We start from the raw sequence: 23,249 nt of genomic DNA on the forward strand, positions 1-23,249 counted from the left end.
GGATTAAAGACCTAAATGTAAGGCCAGAAACTATCAAACTCTTAGAGGAAAACATAGGCAGAACACTCTATGACATAAATCACAGCAAGATCCTTTTTGATCCACCTCCTAGAGTAATGGAAATAAAAACAAAAATAAACAAATGGGACCTAATGAAACTTCAAAGCTTTTGCACAGCAAAGGAAAACATAAATAAGACCAAGAGACAACCCTCAGAATGGGAGAAAATATTTGCAAATGAAGCAACTGACAAAGGATTAATCTCCAAAATTTATCAGCAGCTCATGCAGCTCAATAACAAAAAAACAAACAACCCAATCCAAAAATAGGCAGAAGACCTAAATAGACATTTCTCCAAAGAAGATATACAGACTGCCAACAAACACATAAAAGAATGCTCAACATCACTAATCATTAGAGAAATGCAAATCAAAACTACAATGAGATATCATCTCACACCAGTCAGAATGGCCATCATCAAAAAATCTAGAAACAATAAATGCTGGAGAGGGTGTGGAGAAAAGGGAACCCTCTTGCACTGTTGGTGGGAATGTAAATTGATACAGTCACTGTGGAGAATAGTATGGAGGTTCCTTAAAAAACTACAAAGAGAACTACCATATGACCCAGCAATCCCACTACTGGGCATATACCCTTGGAAAACCATAATTCAAAAAGAGTCATGTACCAAAATGTTCATTGCAGCTCTATTTACAATAGCCCAGAGATGGAAACAACCTAAGTGTCCATCATCGGATGAATGGATAAAGAAGATGTGGCACATATATACAATGGCATATTACTCAACCATAAAAAGAAACGAAATTGAGCTATTTGTAATGAGGTGGATAGACCTAGAGTCTGTCATACAGAGTGAAGTAAGTCAGAAAGAGAGAGACAAATACCGTATGCTAACACATATATATGAAATTTAAGGAAAAAAAATGTCATGAAGAACCTAGGGGTAAGACAGGAATAAAGACACAGACCTACTAAAGAATGGACTTGAAGATATGAGGAGGGGGAAGGGTAAGCTGTGAGAAAGCGAGAAAGAGGCATGGACATATATACAGTACCAAACGTAAGGTAGATAGCTAGTGGAAAGCAGCCGCGTAGCACAGGGAGATCAGCTCAGTGCTTTTTGACCACCTAGTGGGGTGGGATAGGGAGAGTGGGAGGGAGGGAGATGCAAGTGGGAAGAGATATGGGAACATATGTATATATATAACTGATTCATTTTGTTGTAAAGCAGAAACTAACGCACCATTGTAAAGCAATTATACTCCAATAAATATGTTAAAAAAAAAATAGTGTCCAGAGGAACCTGACTAAAGTTTGGTTAAGGAACGAGTCTTCGTCAAGGATGAGGTCTATGTACACAGAGACAACAAGAAAATGGTTTACACAACCAAAGTCTCCATCCAGGGACATCTTAGAATCAGCAGTGAAGGGTGGCCGAAGACAAGACCCTGCATGCAGGCAGAATGGTGAATGGAATTTCCTTTATATGTTGAAGTCCACTGTCATGAGGGTGGAAGTGAGGGCAACTTGGAACAGGAGGAGAGGACTGAGCATATCGATGAGTTCCTTGCTCCCTAAAATGAGGGCTCCTAAAGCTAACACCTTGATAAAGATGAAAGCAGTGAGTAAAAACTGGGCTTTTTCTCAAATATGAAGCTTTTGTATCCTATCAGCCATGATCAGCCTTGTCCTGATTTTTTCAGTCAATTTTTTAAAGGTACTATAGGTGTGTTTTGTGGTAACACTCCCAAATCATTCTTTTAGCCTGTCCCCTTTCTGAGGGTTACAAAGATTAATTAATTTATTTTTAAAATTATTTTTAAATTAATTAATTAATTTCCTAATATTAACTAAATTCAAGCAGTTTTTTGTAAAATTTTCCTAGGTACTTTTATATACTTTATCTTACTTGACCCTTGCAACAGTCATGAATGGGGTGTGTGTGTGTTTGCATGTGGGTGCATTAATATTCTCTCAGGTTGAAGAAACAGAAACAGAGAGGTTAATTGGCTTGGTCAAGGGCACACAGTTTGGAAGTAGCAGACCTGGGACTTAAACTTGAGGCTTCTGAATCCAAATCCTGGGCTTTAAAACAATATTTATGATGGAACATTACACATACAAGGAGGATGTTATTTCGTTTTTCTTTTCATGTGTTAGAATTGTGTCACAAAAAAATAGAGAAAGCTTCAATAATTTTCCTACCTACTTTCTCAAAAGATAATATACATGATTGTTTGTTTTTTGCTTGTTAAGAACCAAAATATGCTCCTGTTAGTGTCTGTCTGGTCACCAAATAATGGACATACAAATGCATCCATTTTTGTGAAAGCATTTTCATCAAGCCACATGGAGCCTCTGGGAGGCTCAGTACCCACAAATTCACTAAGGGTTGGTTTTGGTTAGTTTAGGTGATTGGGGCCCAGGCTAAAGAAGTCATGATGAAAGACAAAGATAAAGCCCCTGGGAGGATCAGTGGACTTTCTTCTGCTCTAGGGTCAAGTACATCCCCCTGACCCTGCCTTACTAGTGACTGAAAGGGAAACTGCACCACAGAACTCTGGCTGATAGATTGATGGGTTGGTTCATTTACTCATGTACAGCCTACTTCATGCTAAGCACTTTGCTAGCTACAAGGGATTCTAAGAGGAACAACAATGTGGTCCCTTTTTCAAAAATTTATCACTTCTTGTTCAGTGGTATGGAAATGCTTGCAATAACATGAACTAAAAAGAAGCCTGAAGTGACTGGTACATAGGACAGTAGAATGTAGGAAAGCAGCTTGACACCATAGTTAGAACACAGACTCTGGAATCAGACTGCCAATGTCTAAATGCCACATGTGCAACTTGCAAGCTGTATGGCTCACAGGCCTAGCCGCTCCACGGCATGTGGGATCTTGCCAGACCAGGGCACGAACCCATGTCCCCTGCATCAGCAGGCGAACTCTCAACCACTGCGCCACCAGGGAAGCCCTAAATAGGTTAATATTTTTAAAGTGCTTGGCGCTTAGCAAGCACTAAAGAAGATTTCGTTAAATAAATAAAAATAGGAATCAGGAAAGGCAGGAAATAAGATTGGACAGGCAATCAAAATGAACATTTGTTGAGTATTTGTGAATGCCAGGCACTGTATGGCCCTTAACTTTTAACTGTCACAGTGACATGAGTCAGTAGGTTTAGGATCTCCATAACGCAGAGGTTCTCAACCTTGACACACATTTGAGAATGGATAATTCTTCATAGTGGGGAGCTGTCCTGTGCATTGTAGGATATTTGGTAGTATCCCCGGCTTTTGTTCACTAGATGCCAATAGCACTCTTCCCCCATTTGTAAAAATAAAAAAAATGTCTCTAGACATTGACAAATGTCCACTGGGATGCACAATCAACTGCTCCCACCCCTACTGAGAATCAGTCACTGCTAAAATCAGGAAAATGAAGCTGAGAGAGGTTAAGCAATTTTTCCAAATCACACAGTGAATAACAGTAAAACAACAATGGGAAATTAGTCTGTATGACCCCTGTAAAGATAAAGATATAATAAATAATGTTCTGTAAAGATGAGGACAGAATGAATAAGCTTTAAGAAAGTTTCTAATATCAGGTTGTGAAATCCATGCTATAGTGATTGACTTGATTGTTCATTGAGCGATAGAATTAACTTGATCAGGTGTATATTTGGTGTATAACATGGCACATGGACTGAGGAGGTGAAAAACTGAAAAGTGAGAAGGTATGCAATCATCCAGATGTGGCATGGTGAGGACTTGAACACAGGCTATATAGAACAAAAGAAACAATAACTGAAACCACCGCAGAGTACAATTTGTTGAGATTATTCATCATTGTAGTCATCCTAGGTGAAGGACTCCATATGCCTCTTCTGACTTTCCTTTTGGTACTCTTGCCACAAGATAAACATATGAAACTGTTACTTAACTTTACACTTCAGAGAAAATGGGTTAGGTCCTGACAGATTAGTTACAAGCACACACAGGGTCATACAGATAGTCATTGGTTCTTAGTCTTTCATTTGAATCCCTGGGACGCTGTGTCTCACCACACTTCTTTCTAATCTAAATGATCTCCCATGACTGACTGCAAGAGAATGGATATTTACAAAGCTAATCAATACCAGTTTATTGTATCTGCTTCAATCCACTTTACTTACTGACATGGTACAATCCTGAATAGCCTTTTCAGATAGGTAAGGTGCAGATTCTCTCACCTGTAAGTCTGATTATAAATCCCTTCTTCCTCTTTTCATTTATCTCCCTGCCTTCCCTCTCTCTCTCATCATCTCTTTTCTGCTCCCTCTTCTTTTGGCGTGATACAAATTGTACAAAGTACACTGAAGTTAATAATCATGATAATAGGATCAACAAAACAGCTGACATTTATTAATATTTTGCTTTGTGCCTGGCACAATTTTAAGCTCCCTGCCTTTATTAACTCATTTAATAGCACAACCTTATAAGGAGGATATAATTCTTATCCCCATTGTACAGATGAAGAACCAGGCGTACTTACTTCCCAGCATTATCAGAATCAAAGGGGCAAATGGATACACTAAAAAAACTGCAAAACACGACAGATTTGAGCTGATGTTATTATCATTTTTCTGACTTCATTATCTAACAAAGTGAAATCTGACAACTCTACTTAACCCAGACCCTTAAAACCTACAAACAATAATTGGAATGGAGAGCAGATGCTCACTATTTAACAAGGCTTGTTCTAACAAATAATAAAAGCTCTTTTGTTCCTGTTGGCTTTGTTGAAAATGAATTTTTGTTCACTTTAAATTAGGTCGGGCATAATTAGGATTAAGGAGTAACCAGACTTGAAAAATGACTGTACATAAGTGTCACCTATCTGACCAATATATCTGTATTAAAAGAATTAACCTGAATGACTAAAATGCACTGAACTTGTGCATTTGATTTCTGTTCTCTACTCAAAATATTGAGGGATGGACTTAGTGAGAAACAGAATCTCCACCAGAGGATAATTTTGTCTTTCTACCAGACCGTATCACAGCTATTAAGGCTAAGTATAGAAATCAGGCTAAGAGGAATATGCTATGATGTGTAAAAATCTGATTTTCTCTTAAAAATCTAAAATATTTCACCAGCCCACACACACTGTTATGGTGTGATTCTTTTTTTTTTTTTTTCGGTACACAGGCGTCTCACTGTTGTGGCCCCTCTCGTTGCAGAGCACAGGCTCCGGACGCGCAGGCTTAGCGGCCATGGCTCACAGGCCTAGCCGCTCCGCGGCATGTGGGATCTTCCCGGACCAGGGCATGAACCCGTGTCCCCTGCATCGGCAGGCAGACTCTCAACCACTGCACCACCAGGGAAGCCCCAGTGTGATTCTTTTGTGTTATGATTCCTACTCATTTTGTGTGAAATTCCTAGGATTTAAGCTATGGTAAGTAATTCAAGATGGAGTCACAGTGGCCAATGTGAACTCCACAACAGTTGTTTTGAAATGTCTGATACAGGACTGCAAGTGTCTTAGAGTGATAAATAAGAGTGTTACTTTAGATAAGGAATTGGTTTGGTAATGTCAGAGGAAAGACTTTACTGGAACATAGGAGCAACTATAGAGATAAAACCCCCTAGGGTGTAACCTTTACGCCATGCTGGCAGACTTCTTAAAATGAAACCACTGAGCCAAGACACTTGAAGGCTCCTTGCTGGAGGACCTGACTCCATGCTGCTGCTGGGAGCTGGTCTAGTCAGCGCTGCCAGAGGTCCTGTTGGAGCAGAAGGTGACTTTCCACTCAGGCTTGTCTCAAGATCTGTTGTTGGACTGAAGACCACTGCTCATGCTGAGATGCCTCTTCCTGAACTTCTCCTTGGAGTGGTTTGTTACCCCTTTTTCTAATTTCACTACTCTGACTAACCTGTGTTGTGTTCTAATTGTGTGCAATATACTGAGTGATTTGTGAGTTGAATATTAGCTACATTTCATGTATTTCCAATCCATGATTTTTACCTGGGCTTACCTCTGGGACCTGACAAAACACACACTCTGTATCTCATCTCACTTTTATCACTAGTATCGTAAGTATCTTCTTTAAACTTAGTGATTTCTTTTCCACTGCATCCAAGTTGAAATGTTTGTATAAGTGGTTCCATCAATTACCAAAAAGTGCCTCGTGGTCAGATCCAGTGGTCTCACGTCTGTCTTCATCCTTTCAACTATTCTTCACCACATTTCATTGAACTTGCTTCACTTTTCTCTTCTTCACTCCTAAAATTTCATTTCTTCAGAATATTGAGTTTCTAGTTTCAGCTCAGCCTTTTCTCTCTTCTGTCTCCTCCCCTTCCCTTCACTTCTCCCTACTTCCCTCTTCCTTTCGCTCTCTCTCTCTTCTCCCCCACACTTCTGTCTCTGTCTTTCTCTCTATTTTATTCTTTCCCCTGGACTCATATGGTACATTTTCCTAGACGATGCTTGAACTCAAATGCTTTATGTCTTTATAAATGTTCTCATAGTTCTCAAAATAGTGGCAGCCTCCCTCTCCGAGCTATACTATACTTTGATGTTTCTGGTTGTAATTAAAAAGATATTTCAGAACATCAGTAGACCAAATCCAGTGACATGTTTTCACTTTCCTTTAATGCTCCATGAAACAAATGCCAAGAAATACTGCATTCAGTTCTTTGCCAAAGGTGGGATTTATCAATATTCTGAGAAGTCCATGCAGGGCTAGCTGAGTGAAAAGAGTGCATAAAGAAGGATCCTTGCTGGTAGACAAGCTCCTATGAGCAACTCTTTCTTCAAGGGAGAAGGATTTGTTCTGATTCCTTTCATTATCCTTCTTGTGAAGAAATTAGGAAACATCGAAGCATAATTTTGCTTGGCTTTATTCAGTATTCAAAGGGACATATTTTCCTACAAGTTAGTTATTTAGGCGTAAACATACAAAGATAAACATACATGATTTCTAAGTAAAATGGCTTTAAGTATGAAATTTGAAGAGGTTGTTTAATCTTTTAACGTAAGAGGAGCAGCCTACCTTTTTGGAAAGGGCAATCACATATTGACAATCTCTACTTAAGAGCAATAGAAAATAGTCACCATTTGTTACTTCCATTTACTTTCCATGAAAAGGAAAAATTGCTACTTAGTGGTGTGATGGAGAGGATTCTGCTAGAATTGTCCTTTAACACTATGAGGTTTGAGCTCCACGTATATTTCCACTCTTCTAGGCAACGACAAAAGAGGAGGCAGGCAGATATCTTAACCAATTTATGGCCGAAATTAAATTTACTAATTGAACTGCAAAATCTGCTCATTGACCATATTTCCAATTTCCAATTATATAGTCAATATCAATCTAACCCTTCAAACTCTAAAACTCAGAGTCAATTTTCTCTTCTCTTTCTTCTTTACCCTACATAAGCAATTAGTCCCAAAATCCTGTTGTCATGCACTATTTATTGAACATTGAGTACATGTAAGTTACAAAGACCCCCCCCCATTTCTGTTCCCTTTGCCATGGCCTTAGTTAGCTCTCCTGTGAACCTACTGCTGTTGTCACCCCACTGGCATTCTGGTGTTCACTTTTTCAGCATTCTGATTTTATATTTCATCTGTTTCCTTTCTACATCCTTAGGCTTAGCTCTTCCTGTGGCCTTCCTTGAATATTTTACTGAACTTTTCTAATTTCTAGCCCTTTGCACACTTTGTTTTTCCTTCTCCCCAACTCCTGCTCATATTTCAAACTTTAACTTATATGCTGCTTATTTCTTTTTTTAATAGATCTTTTTTTTTTTTTTTCTTTTTGCGGTACGCGGGCCTCTCATTGCTGTGGCCTCTCCCGTTGTGGAGCACAGGCTCCGGATGCGCAGGGTCAACGGCCATGGCTCAGGGGCCCAGCTGCTCTGTGGTATGTGGGATCTTCCCAGACTGGGGCACGAACCCGTGTCCCCTGCATGGGCAGGCGGACTCTCAACCACTGCGCCACCAGGGAAGATCCAATAGATCTTAATTGGAGTATAATTGCTTCACAATACTGTGTTAGTTTCTGTTGTACACCAAACTGAATTAGCCATATGCATACATATGTTCCCATATTCCTTTACTCTTGAGCATCCCTCCCACCCTCCCTATCCCACCTCTCTAGATCGTCGCAAAGCACTGAGCTGATCTCCCTGTGCTATGCTGCTGCTTCCCATTAGCTAACTATTTTACATTTGGTAGTGTATATATGTCGATGCTACTTTCACTTCACCCCAGCTTCCCCCTCCCCTCCGTGTCCTCAAGTCCATTCTCTATGTCTATGTCTTTATTCCTGCCCTGCCACTAGGTTCATCAGTACCATATATATATATATATATATATTTTTAGAATCCATATATATGCGTTAGCATATGGTATTTGTTTTTCTCTTTCTGACTTACTTCACTCTGTATGCCAGACTCTAGGTCCATCCACCTCACTACAAATAACTCAATTTCGTTTTTTTTTATGGCTGAGTAATATTCCATTGTATATATGTGCCACATATTCTTTATCCTTTCATCTGTCGATGGACATTCAGGTTGTTTCCATGTCCTGGCTATTGTAAATAGTGCTGCAGTGAATATTGTGGTACATGTCTGTTTTTGAATTATGGTTTTCTCAGGGTATATGCCCAGTAGTGGGATTGCTGGGTCGTATGGTAGTTCTACTTTTAGTTTTTTAAGGAACCTCCATACTGTTCTCCATAGTGGCTGTATCATTTACATTCCCACCAACAGTGCAGGAGTGTTCCCTTTTCACCACACCCTTCCCAGCATTTATTGTTTCTAGATATTCTGATAATGGCCATTCTGACTGGTGTGAGGTGATACCTCATTGTAGTTTTGATTTGCATTTCTCTAATAATTAATGATGTAGAGCATCTTTTCCTGTGCCTCTTGGCCATCTGTATGTCTTCTTTGGTGAAATATCTACTTAGGTCTTCTGCCCATTTTTTAATTGGATTGTTTGTTTTTTGACATTGAGCTCCATGAGCTGTTTGTATATTTTGGAGATTAATCCTTTTTCCGTTTTTAATTTGCAAATATTTTCTCCCATTCTGAGGGTTGTCTTTTCATCTTGTTTATGGTTTCCTTTGGAGTGTAAAAGCTTTGAAGTTTAATTAGGTCCCATTTTCTTATATTTGTTTTTATTTCCATTACTCTAGGAGGTGGGTCAAAAAAGATCTTGCAGTGGTTTATGTCAAAGGGTGTTTTTCCTATGTTTTCCTCTAAGAGTTTTACAGTGTCTGGTCTTACATTTAGGTCTTTAATCCATTTGGTGTTTATTTCTGTGTATGGTGTTAGGTAGTGTTCTAATTTCATTCTTTTACATGTAGCTGTCCAGTTTTCCCAGCACTGAGTGAAGAGGCTGTCTTTTCTCCATTGTATGTTCTTGCCTCCTTTGTTGTAAATTAGGTGAGCATATGTGAGTGGGTTTATCTCTGGGCTTTCTATCCTATACCATTGATTTATATTTCTGTTTTTGTGCCAGTACCATACTGTCTTGATGACTGTAGCTCTGTGGTACAGTTTGAAGTCAAGAGGCTGATTCCTCCAGCTCCGTTTTTCTTTCTCAAGATTGCTTTGGCTATGCAGGGTCTTTTGTGTTTCCATACGAATTGTAAAATTTTTTGTTCTAATTCTGTGAGGAATGCCATTGGTAGTTTGATAAGGATTGCAGTGAGTCTGTAGATTGCTTTGTGCAGTGTAGTCATATTCACAATATTGATCCTTCCGATCCAAGAACATGGTATATTTCTCCATCTGTTTATGTCATCTTTAATTTCTTTCATCAGTGTTTTATAGTTTTCTGAGTACAAGTCTTTTGCCCCCTTAGGTAGGTTTATTCCTAGATATTTTATGCTTTTTGTTGTGATGGTAAATGGGATTGTTTCCTTATTTCTCTTTCTGATTTTTCGTTGTTGGTTTATAGGAATGCCAGAGATTTCTGTACATTAATTTTGTATCCTGCAACCTTACCAAATTCATTGATTAGTTCTAGTAGTTTTCTGGTGGCATCTTTAGGATTTTCTATGTGTACTATCATGCCATCTGCAATCAGTGACAGTTTTACTTCTTCTTTTCCAATTTGGATTCCTTTTATTTATTTTTCTTCTCTGATTGCTGTGGTAAGGACTTCCAAAACTATGTTGAATGAGAGTGGTGAGAGTGGACACTCTTGTCTTCTTCTGGATCTTAGTAGAAATGCTTTCAGTTTTCCACCATTGAGTATGATGTTTGCTGTGGGTTTGTCATATATGGCCTTTATTATGTTGAGGTAGATTCCCTCTATGCCCATTTTCTGGAGAGTTTTTATGATAAGTTGGTGTTGAATTTTGTCAAAAGCTTTTCCTGCATATTGAGATGATCATATGGTTTTTATTCCTTAATTTGTTAATATGGTGTATCACATTGACTGGTTTACATATATTGAAGAATCCTTGCATCCCTGGGAAAAATTCCACTTGATCATGGTGTATGATCCTTTTAATGTGCTGTTGGATTCTGTTTGCTAGTATGTTGTTCAGGATTTTTGCATCTATATTCATCAGTGATATTGGTCTATAATTTTCTTTTTTTGTGCTATCTTTTCTGGTTTTGGTATCAGGGTGATGGTGGCTTCATAGAATGAATTTGGTAGTGTTCCTCCCTCTGCAATTTTTTGGAAGAGTTTGAGAAGGATCCATGTTAGCTCATCTCTAAATGTTTGATAGAATTTGCCTGTGAAACCATCTGGTCCTGTACTTTTGTTTGTTGAAACATTTTTAATTACAGTTTCAATTTCATTACCTGTGGTAGGTCTATTTGTATTTTTTAATTCTTCCTGGTTCAATCATGGAAAATTGTTCCTTTCCAAGAATTTTTCCATTTCTTTGCAGTTGTCCATTTTATTGGCATATAGTTGTTTGTAGTAGTCTCTAATAATCCTTTGTATTTCTGTGGTGTCCGTTGTGATTTCTCCTTTTTCATTTCTAATTTTATTGATTTGCATCCTCTCCCTTTTTCCTTGATGAGTTTGGCTAAGGGTTTATCAATTTTGTTTATCTTCTCAAAGAACCAGCTTTTAGTTTTATTGATCTTTGCTATTGTTTTCTTTGTTTCTATTCATTTAGTTTTGCTCTGATCTATATGATTTCTTTCCTTCTACTGACTTTGGGTATTTTTTGTTCTTCTTTCTCTAGTTGCTTTAGGTGTTAGGGTTAGATTGTTTATTTGAGATTTTTTCTTGTTTCCTGAGGTGAGATTGAATTGCTTTAAACTTCCCTCTTAGAATGGCTTTTACTGCGTCTGTGTCCCATAGGTTTTGGGTCATCGTGTTTTTGTTGTCATTTGTTTCTGTGTATATTTTTAATTTCTCCTTTGATTTCTTCAGTGATCTTTGGTTATTTAGTAGCACACTGTTTATCCTCCATGTGTTTGTCTTTTTTACAGTTTTTTTCTCGTAATTGATTTCCAATCTCATAGCTTTGTGGTCAGAAAAGATGCTTGAGATGATTTCAATTTTCTTAAGTTTTCTGAGGCTTGATTTGTGACCCCAAATGTGATCTATCCTGGAGAATGTTCCATGTGCACTTGAGAAGAAAATGTATTCTTCCACTTTCGGGTGGAATGTTCTATAAATATCAATTAAATCTATCTGGTCTATTGTGTCATTTAAGGCTTGTGTTTCCTTATTTATTATCTGTTTGGATGATCTGTCCGTTGGTGTAAGCACAGTGTTAAAGTCCCCTGCTATTATTGTATTACTGTCGATTTCCCTTTTCATGGTTGTTAGCATTAGCCATATGTATTGAGGCACTCCTATGTTGGGTGCATATATATTTATAATTGTTATATCTTCTTCTTGGATTGATCCTTTGATCATTATGTAGTGTCCCTCCTTATCTCTTGTAACAGTCTTTATTTTAAAGTCTATTTTATCTGATACGAGTATTCCTACTCCAGCTTTCTTTTGATTTACGTTTGCTTGTAATCTCTTTTTCCATCCCTTCACTTTCAGTCTGTATGTGTCCCTAGGCCTGAGGTGGGTCTCTTGTAGACAGCATATATATGGGCCTTGTTTTTATATGCCTTCAGCCAGTCTGTGTCTTTTCGTTGGGGCATTTAATCCATTGACATTCAAGGTTATTATCGATATGTATGTTCCTATTACTATTTTCTTAATTGTTTTGGGTTTGTTTTTGTGCGTCTTTTTCTTTTCTTGTGTTTCCCACCTAGAGAAGTTTCTTTAGCATTTGTTGTAAAGCTGGTTTGGTGGTGCTGAATTCTCTTCGATTTTGCTTGTCTGAAAAGCTTTTGATTTCTCTATCGAATCTGAATGAGATCCTTGCTGGGTAGGGTAATGTTATAGTTATAGGTTTTTCTCTCTCATCACTTTAAGTATATCCTGTCACAGAAGTATATCCCTTCTGTCCTGCAGAGTTTCTGCTGAAAAATAAGCTGATAATCTTATGGGGATTCCTTTGTATATTATTTTTTTGTTTTTCCCTTGCTGTTTTTAATATTTTTTCTTTGAATTTAATATTTGTTAGTTTGATTACTATGTGTCTTGGTGTGTTTCTCCTAGGGTTTATCCTGTATGGGACTCTCTGTGCTTCCTGGACTTGGGTGACTTGCTGTCTAATTTCTCTTTTTTTTTTAATGAGTGGGATTATTTTCCTGTCTTACTGGTTGTTTTGCCTGAGGCTTCCAACACTGGAGTTTGTAGGGTGTTGGGTAGAGCTGGGTCTTTGTGCCAAGATGAGCACTTCCAGGAGACCTCACTCCAATTAATATTCCCTGGCTTCTGAGGTTCTCTGTTAGTCCAGTGGTTTGGACTAGGACCTCCCACCAGAGTAGCTTCAGCCCAACCCCCAGTTCATGAACCAAGATCCTGCAAGCCATGCAGGGTGAAAAAAAACCAAAAAAAGAAAAAGAAAAGAAAACAGTAACAAAGTAAAAAATAAAATTAGACTAGGAAACTAACAAATATGTTAGAAAGAATATAAAAATAAAAATATAAATGAAACAACAACTGGAAGGTTAAACAAAAACACAATAGTAAAAAAGAGGAGAAAAAAAGAAAAAATGGTAGAAAAGGCCTTGGCTGTGGAAGGCAGGTCCTTAGCAGGGGTGAGGTTTGGGTGGTGGGAGGGCCCTATGTTTAGGACCCACAGGGCTGGAAAAGGCCCTGGGAGGTGTGGGGGGTTGGGCTTAGGCTCAACAGAACAGAAGGTGCCCAGACGTGCCTCCTGCCTCTGGTCTCAGAGGGCAGGGGACCCCACCTGGGAGCTCAGTAGGTTTCCCAGGCTCCAGTGGGTGATGCCAATGCCCTCCATTCCTCTCCTGCTCTTCAGGTTCTGGAGGCCCCCTCCTGCTTGCCTCTCCTGTTCTCCCCTGGCCACCTTCCTACTCTTCCAGAACCAGCGCATCCCAGAGGGGGCCTCTGAGAGCATAGGACCCGGCTGAAGAGCCAGGCAGAATTCCCCAGCCAATTGGGCAGGGGAAACGCTGGGCGTGCTCCCCCCAATCCAAGGCCCCGAGGGTCCCTCCATGCGTGGGAACACCTCAGGGACACCAGTTGTGTCCAGCCTCCACTTGTCTCCCCCCTGAGTCCCCCCACATCCTACCAGTTTGCTTCGGGGTTCCTCCCATATCATTGGGTGTTGAGGTCCCTCACCAGCGGCTGGCAGGCGTCCTAGTTGTGGGGAGACATGTTTTCATTCAGCAAACATATATTGTGTACTATTGTTTAAGACACTGTGATAGGTGCTAGATGCTAAATGTACAGTCTTGTCATTTCCTACTGAGTTTACTTCAAGCTTCATCTAAAAAGTAAGGTTTTCCACAATGTGATTCCTACTTGTCTTTCTAAGTATCATTTCCTCTCTCTTCCATAAGCACTTGTTCATTGACATGGTCATACCACTCACCACGAATACTCATCAGCCTGCTCCCTACCCATATGTTCCATGGATACTCATAACTCTGTGACTTTGATCTTTCTCCTTGTTCAATATTAAATACACACCAAGAAATTATTTTTTAATATTCATTCACTTAATAAATACTTATTATTTGTTAACTGGATATATGCTAGTTACTGTGTTAGTGCTGTGGGTATGAGGGTTGACATCATAGGGTGTCCTCTTGAAACTTGTTCTCATCATTTTGAACTTTTATCCCTATGTCGTGGTTCTAGGCTCACCTCCATGAAACCTTTCCTGATAACCCCATCATATTTAACTCTCCTGCTCTTCAGCCTCTCCCATATTTACAAATCTTCTTACTACTTATTCATTCTGCTTTGTATTTGTGGTCAGTTGTTTATGTAAGTCTGTCTCTGCTAGACCTCTCAAAAGACAGAGAATATGTTCTATTCACTTGCTGATAGCACCAGGCTCATGTAGACTTAACATAAAGGCTTAATAAACATGTAAATCCCAATTATCCAAAATAACAATTGTTTGTCAATGAGAAAAGTTGCCTGAGAGTTTCCTTTAGAATGTAATAAAGGAAAAAGTTTACTACATCCTGGCTATTCTGTTACAGTGTAAACTCTATTCCATTTTGCTCACGTTTGTGTTCTTAGCACATAGTGCAGTGCTGAACATCCTAGGCACTCAATAAATAGCTCCTCAGTGAATAAATAGACTGATTACTTACTCTTTTGTTAACTAGCTGTGTGCCTAAAACCTCAACTCTTTGAGCTTCAGTTTCCTCATCTATAAAATGGTATAACAAGTTTTAACTCACAAGTTCTTTGTGAGGCTTAAATAACTAAGTTAGACCTCACTTGTTGAATGTTGAGTTATTACCATTATTTGCTAATTTTAAAGTCATGTCTTGGAAATCTTAACAACAATTAAGGTCAGCATGACTTGTATACTTGTTAATGAGATAATTTAAGTGAGTACACTATTAGACTTCTACATTTTTTCCTCATTTTCTCTGTTCAAAAAAGTATACAGGTAATCAAAGGTAGATGATGTTTCATGTTCCCTGCTTTACTTCCTGGAATTCTAATATATGGTTCATTTTGACAAGGAAGTTTCAATGTATTTCATAAATATGAAATCTTAGGATTGGTTTGGACCATTGTAATCATCTCATTCTTTCTCCGCTTAATGAATGCAAAATTTAATTTTCAATAATCATTACTTCTTATCACCAAGCCTCAACTTTAATACCCCTGATATTAGGGAGTTTACAGGTATGATGTCTTGCCTTCTATTGTAGTGAAATTCTGCCCTGTCTCAGTTTTCCTATAGTTTTCAAAAGTTGTTCTTGTTCCCTTTCTAGAACTGCACTGGAAAATCCTACTTCTCCTCTAGGCCATTTGAACTCTCACTATCTTAAGGCAGTTATTAATTCATCCTTGGATAGTTTTTATACAGCTAAGTATTTCCAGATTCTTCAACCAGCCTCATACCACATGGTTCCTGAGTCCTCTGGCATTCTGAATGTCTTCCTGCTAAATCAGATTAAATTATATTTTCCATATAGTGCTATCTACGTAACTTGGGGAGCCCAGTACAACATGAAAATGTGAAACCTCTGGTTAAAAATTTTTCATAATTTAAGAGAGCAACAGCAGAGCCTTAAACCAACTGCAGAGCCCTTCCAGGTATAGGACTCTGTGTAACAGCATAGGTTGCATGTTGATGAAACTCTGACTCTATGGAGAAATTTAATTTCCACAGTCTTCTATAACACCTCAAAAAGGGTTATGAGCCCTATTGCATGGTCACTTCTCACACTGATATTTTCCTTTGTATATGGTGACATAAATTCTAGTCTTGATTCACATCTGTTGCCACACTGTAATTATTAATAGTATCCTTTCACAATCTCAAAGTGTACTCATTTGGATGTTAAACTGTATACACATCTATCTCTGAAGCAGGAATCAAGTCAATTTTGTCCATTCCTGTATTTCCTGGCCCTTCATTGTGCCTGTAAAATAATTGACCGCTTAATAAATATTAAGTGATACTGATCACAATGTGAGATCTTGGGAAGAAAAGACACATTACCAACTAACACAAAATCTCAATTTTCTTTAACTCTTGTGCTATAATGTTCCATATCAATATGTATATCTGCGCATAAATACTTGTTTCCCTTCCTATACTTTTAGTTCATTTCATGTATTCCCACTCATGAGGATTTCCTGGACTCTACCATGTAGAATGATCAGTTCAGATCTTTTTTGTGCTTTTCTATAACTTTGTTGTTCTTATCTATTTAATGACACTTACTACAATTGAATTATAAATCGCTTTTTTTTACGAACCTAATTCCACAACTAGCCTATAAGACCCTAATGAACAGGAATGTTATTCATAAGGGTGATCTGTGTTATGTGGGTTCTTAAAATATGTTTGTGGAATATGTAGTCAGAAGCAAAAGAAGTAGATGACAGTTGCAGTTTGAATTTCTAAGGAGAAATTCTGTTCTCATAGTTCTTGTGTAATACACATGTAAGTATCATTCAGGGGTTTTGCAAAACATTTCTGCATGTTGGAGAAAATTGCATTCCAGCAGTGTAGGACTCAATTTTGAATAGAACCTTCTTATCAGATTAAGAGTATTCTTAGAATTATCAGTCATGTTACAGAGGTTGAGAAAAGAACACACAGACTAGAAGTCATGGGCCAAAGTTCAAAGGAAATTTGCTCTCAAGTTTTAGGGAAATATACCACCATGTCTAATACATGGTAGGCACTTAACAAATCATATTTTCCCATTTGATTTAATTTGAAGCTGTCATTTGGTGTAAACAGTTAAGTAAATCTAATATGTGCTGAGCACTAGTTTTGTGAATAGGGGACTGCAGTGGATGTTGAGTAAATATATTTTTATAACTGGCTCTACCACTGATTGGCTATATTACCCTGGACAACTCATTTAGCTTCTCTGGGCTTGAGTTTTCTTATCTATAAAATTATATAACTAGATTTTTTAAAAACTACATATTACCTTCAAGGTCTAAGATTCTTCGATTCTGTGGGTTTAGTGCTGTTGTTGTACTATGGGGTACACACCTGAGGTCTATATGATTTGATTATATAGGGCTTTGAAAGTCAGAAACAAAGAGTTAATCATATTGCAGAAGGCAAAATAGACTCATGAAAATATGGGACATTATAAATGTCATAGGTAGCATTAGAAATCAGTAAAAAATTGAGATATTAATTATATTGTACTGGGACAATTGGCTTATATACAGAAAAAATAATATTGATATCCTACCCCACACCATATACAAAAGTAAATTCCAGATTGATTAAAGACAAAAATATGATAAGCGAAATTTTTAAACTTTTAAAAGAGAATGCAGGAGACTATATTTATGTCCTGATTGGAAAGGCTTTCTTAAATAAAGTGGGGAAACCAAGTAACCACAAATGAAGGCATCAATAAGTTGACCCCATAAACAAAGCTAAAAGAGAAACCATACACTGGGAGAAGATATTTGCAATGCGTGTAAGAAAACAAGATTAGCATTCATTACATATAAAAAGAAATCTACAAATCAGCATGTAAAAGACAACCTATTAGATAAGAGGGTAAAGATATGAACAGAAGGCATAAAGATATAACATAAAGAAAAGATGTTCAACTTCACGTTTTCACACCCATCAGATTTATAAAGTTAAAAGTCTGCTTACATCAAGTGTGTGGAAATGTAAATTGAGGATGGTACTGTACTCAGAGGTGGGAATTCAGGCGGCCTTACAAGTGATTTGAGAGGAAGCTACTTAGGGCTCTGTCATTTCAGACAAAGCTTGCTGAAATACGGCTAGGAATTTAACAGATTCCATTTTAACCATAGATTATCTAAGACATCAAGTCATGGAGGTAGTGAGTGGTTCCTGAAGTTCATCACTTACGTATGTGTGTATGTATGTATGTATTTATTTGGTAGGGTGGGGTTTAAAAGGAAAACTGTCATGGTGAAGTTGGTAGCTATTCAAGGCTATAAAAGCAAGAAGAGGAATTCTGTGTTTCGCTGCTTCTGGGTAGAGGAGTGCCAGTAACAGCCCACTAGTCCTTTGCTTGGACATTCCCTGACTAGAGAAAAAGTGGAGCTAGATATACAAAACATCAAAGTTACAACCCAAAATATACTTTAAGTGGCAACATAAAAAGAAGGCTCAACTGACATAAAGGGGCACCTCACCTACATTTTTCCACAAGGAAAAGAAAGTGCAGACTGAGCAATAAGCAGAAAAAATCTGGTAACAAGGAGGGAACACTAAATACACTAGAGAAATACATAAAACTACAAAATGTCTGTTTTTTGAAAAACCTTGCAAAAATCAGGGGAAAGCGCAAATGCAGTCCCCCACTACCTCAAATTATGCAGTCAAGTTTCCCACATTTGGGGAAATCAAAGAGGTCAGCACATCTGGAGTGCAATGGATAAGCCACGCCCTGGGAAAATCACCTTCATGATCATGGTATCTCCCCTGCCAGGTAAGTATGAAGTTGATCACTTTAAGAGGAAAAAAAAAAAAAAGAAAAATGTATAGTAGCAAAAGAGGTAGAATGCAAATGGCTAAAAAAGAAAAACCTCAGATAACCTTATGCACGTTTGCCACTGTTTTACCATGAAACTCTATTTCAGGCTTGCCCTGAATTTGCCTTCTCGGACCTTATACCACTAGCAATTTTGTTTTATTCCCTTGGCATAATATTTCCAGTAATAGCTCCTCCCCAGTGGCTCTGGCTGTATTACTTGGTACTTCCTTCCCCTGGCTGACTGCTATAATTCATAGCATATATATACTCATATTCATAGCATAGATACATGTATCTCTGCTTAGAATTCTCTCTCTCCTGTGACTTAGCCATGCCTCTTGTTTTCATCACCCATCTAATGCCAGTTTTAGTCAATTTCTGACCCCTTCTGCCACAGCTTCAGAACTGGGCTACCAGTTCCTGAGCTTAGGACCTTAAATACATAGTTCATTTTGGGAAAACATAAGAATCCCAGGCTGTTTGTAATAGCTTAGATCCAAAAAGGACATCTTCTTGAAAGGTATGTTGGGTTTATATGATGAGTGACTTTCTAGTAGACTAATTGTTTTGCAAACACTTGTTCCACCACATGAAATAACAACTTTGATTGAATCATTTGTTTTTGTCAACTGTTTCTAGTGTTTCAAATTCAGCAATTACTTCTGGTTGTTTTTTGTTTTGTTTTGTTTTGTTTTCATTTCCCTGATTCACTAAGAAAACAAGATTTATTCCCCTTCTTCATAATTTATCTTACTGTTTGTGACCCCTGCACTTTCTCTGGTAAATCAGATAGCTACATTACTTGTTTTTGTCTCTACCACCGAGACACTTTCTATGCCACTGCTGACACCAAGATTTTTTTAGTCTGATGAGTTGTTGATGTGTGAACATGTTTTGCTTTCATGACATGAACATGTATTCCTGGGTATGCAAATTGAATTAGGCTTGCTAAGCTGAATCAGGGCTGGTTCTCAAACAGTGGGAAAAATAACCATAATTTGCATGAGGAAATAGAGATTTGGTGTCCTAGAGACCTAGATTTTGAATCGTTGAGTCAGTCATTTGTGGTAAATTAGAAAAGTTAATTAAGCTTTCTGAATTTTAGTCTTATCACATATAGTGACTAAATTGCCACATTTTCTTAATTTTAAGGTATCAAACATAAGGCATGTCAGCAATTTAATAGCAGCATTTCACAAAAATTAAAGCCTATATCAAATGCAATGCATGAATCAGTATAAAAAGGTATAAACAAGTAGATGTTTTAATATAGTGAAAATTTAATAAAACTTATCTTGCAAGGTTTTGTAATAAAAAAATAAGTTTTATTTATAGTAGGCACATCTGTGGGTATGCATGGCACAAAGTAGGCATTCAAAAAGCAGTAGCTATTATTCTCACTTAACTGAAATAACATATAATATCTTGCTATTTTTTTAAAATTTAATACAAAATTAATCTGAACCCACAAAGTCTATGTCATGTCTACGGTCCTCACAATATTTCTGCCCACCCCTCTGGGTTCATGTCCTCCCTGGTAGCTCTTGTTCCAAGTTCTTGCTTCTCTTGAGCTCTGACTCATCTCATTTTCTGTGTCTGTTCTCTTCTCTCACCTCTGATTTTCCTTTGATTTTTCCTCTCATTCACTCAGGCTTTTGTGTGTAAGGCAGGCTTCTTTGAATGTTTAGAGTAACTGGATTTGATCACCATAAAATATTAAAGATGACTTATAAGCTAGTTATTTTTGTTCATAAAATCTCCTTGTCTGCCTGGTCACCAGAAATTTCTTCCTAGTAATGTTTTCCTCAGACTCTGGAATTCTGCCATATTGCTTTCTTTCACCAGCACATTCTTCATTCCCTACTTTCTCTATTATAAAAACTTGGTCATTTCTCATGCAGAGTATTTTTTTTCTCTGTGAATATTTAATTGTATCCTTTTACCTATGTATTTGGAGTCCTACCTCCTGCACCCAAAAGACTAACCAATATACACTCTGACATATAGAGAATTCTCTTCTTAATAAGTCTGATGCTAGTTATCAATATACTTTCCCAAACAGCTACAGTTAATGCAGGATGTATTTAATGTTGTCTAAAATGTTAAACCCAACTTTCCATCTACACTCTACCTGCACCCATGCAACTGAACATGGCTGGAGAAAAACATAAACTATGCTGACTAGTCTTACTTTAGATTTATGACCATGAACTTCAGATGTGCCCTTAATGCTGCCTGGAAATCATACTATGTTTCCTTACTCTATCCTTTGCTGCATTCTCATAAACAGCCACTTCACAATTCCTCTTTATTTAACAACACAACACTGACCTTTCTTCTTCATTCTCTCTCTTTTATTTCAGCTTGGACCTTGCCCCTTGATAATCTCATCCCATCTCATGGCTTTTAATGTTACCTATGTGCTGATACTATATACACACACACACACACACAGACAACGAGGATCATCTCCTCCCTTACCACACTTTCCTTTGAGCTTCCTCGTTTGTATCCAACTGCCTATATGATGTCTCCACTTGGATGCCAAATGAGTATCTCAAACTTATGTCCAAAACTGCTGCTTCCTCATCCTCCTCCACGGTTCGCCCCACTGATTACATTCCAAATCTTAGTTGATGGCAACTCCATTCATTCAGTCACCCAGGCCTAAAATCTTAAAATCACTCTTGCTGTCTCTGTCTCTAACACATGCCACCCCAGATAGCAAATGCTGTTGGTTTTATCTTCAATATATCACGAATTCAACCACTTCTTAGGGCCTTCTTTTCTATCTCAAAAAACCATTTAGCTACTGGATTATTACAATATCCTCCTAATCGGTCTCTTTTCTAGCTCCTATGCCTTCCTGCAGACTCTTCTCGATAGACTATCCAGAGAGATCCTGTTAAAATCCAAGTCAAATCCTATCACGCCTCCACTCAAAATGCTCCCATGGTTCCTCAGTTTCGCAGAGTAAGAGCTAGTCCTTATAATGATCACCAGGCTGTGGTAGTCTCCACGCCCTCACTGCCTCTCTGTCCTCCTCTCCTATGAATGGTTCGTCTGTCACTCTATTCCAGCCACATCAACAGCCTTCTGCTCCTGAAGCCTAGGCCCCCTCCTCCCTGAGGACCCCCGCAGTGGCTTCGCCCTCTGCCAGAATGCTGTTCCCTCCATAGCCACACAGCTCGCACCCTCATCTCCTTCAAGGCCTTCCTCTAACATCACCTTCCACTCAGACCTGCCTTCACTACTGCATTCAAACTACAACTGCTTTCTGCATCCCGACATTCCTGAAAACTTTTACTCCATTTTTCATATAAAATACATTACTTTCCTACTTAACATTTAAGTTACTTATTTAATTTGTTGTTCAGTGTCTCATTTTCAATATCAGGATATAAGCTTTGCATCTTTTTTATGACGGATCTTCAGTAGTTGGTGTAGCGATTGGCAAACTATAGACACTCAGTAGATATTTATTGAATGAATAAATAAATGAAAAGATAATATACAATAATTCACTAATTCATTCAATTATAACACTCAGAATGATGCTGAGGCTACAACATGAATAAATTCTAACAACTGAGGACTTTATAGTCTATTGGGATAGTTAAGTATATAAATAAAGGTAGCATAAAACAATCAAAGACACTGTTACAGAGTTATAAAAAAGGACTCTGGGAAATATAGAAGACTAACATGGAAAATATGGGTGACTTTAAACAATGTTTTGATGGCTCATAGGATACAGCTGGGCAATGAAGAAGAGTGTAATCTAAATAAAGGGGGTGACATGAATAGTACAGGGTAATGAGAGTCTTTTGTTTTTCATCTCTCTCCAATACTGTATGACTGAGCAAGCCAGTTCAAAAGAGGTGTGCTCCATAAGTTAGAGATTTCTGTCTGCTGTATTCACTAGTATTCACTGTATTCACTGTGTACCCCTAGTACCTGGAACAATATTGGGCACATGGTGGATTCACAGTGTTTCTTTGTAGAGTGAATTAATGGACTTCTTATTATAAAAAAGAGGGTTTTTCCAAATAAATTTAAAGTCTTTTTCAGTTCCATTATCCTAAATTACAATGAGTATGCTTTGAATTGTCAGGAAGAACCTCAGTGATTAGGCCAACCTCAGAACAAAGTGGCTATTCGAGAAAGTGGTTATCTCCCCATCCAACAAGGCTTTCACTGTTTAAAGATATACATGACCCCTTTCCAAGACACTGTACAAAGTATTTCTGAATTTGATCAGGAGTTATGCTAATGCCTGTCTTGAGTCTGGTGCTGCAAAGATGACTTAAAAAAAAAAAAATCCATGTGGTCCTCTCAGAAGCCATACAGTGCATAAAAGAAATCTAACCTTTTGCCAGCTCTGCGCCACCTTTGGATAAATCCTTGTTTTAGGTGTTGTTATTGTCAAATGCATTTACCTGAATCCAGTCTACCTTTTATGGTCACATAAATAATTAAATTACAACTCAGAAGAGAAACTCAGAAAAAGTATTTAAAAACTACAGGCATGGTTCTCTGTGTACCATATATTCTCAAGAGCTAAGGAATATCAAAAAAGAAAAAGTTAAAAAGAAGGACAACTTTCATTTTGTGGAAATTAGATACGCTATTGTTAGGCAGTGTGTACATAACTTCATTAGCAAATAGTACTTATTACAGGACCTCAGAGACACTTTATATTT

General features: G+C 37.9%; 1 non-coding gene across 1 annotated transcript; it reads right to left on the minus strand.

Moving 5' to 3' along the window:
* Positions 1-18,345: 18,345 nt before the first annotated feature.
* On the minus strand, positions 18,346-18,509 carry LOC132516573 (U1 spliceosomal RNA). The gene has a single exon (XR_009539397.1). It is a non-coding gene; the product is annotated as a U1 spliceosomal RNA (small nuclear RNA).
* Positions 18,510-23,249: the final 4,740 nt, after the last annotated feature.

Source organism: Lagenorhynchus albirostris, chromosome 2 (genome assembly GCF_949774975.1).
Source record: "Lagenorhynchus albirostris chromosome 2, mLagAlb1.1, whole genome shotgun sequence".
NCBI lineage: Eukaryota > Metazoa > Chordata > Mammalia > Artiodactyla > Delphinidae > Lagenorhynchus > Lagenorhynchus albirostris.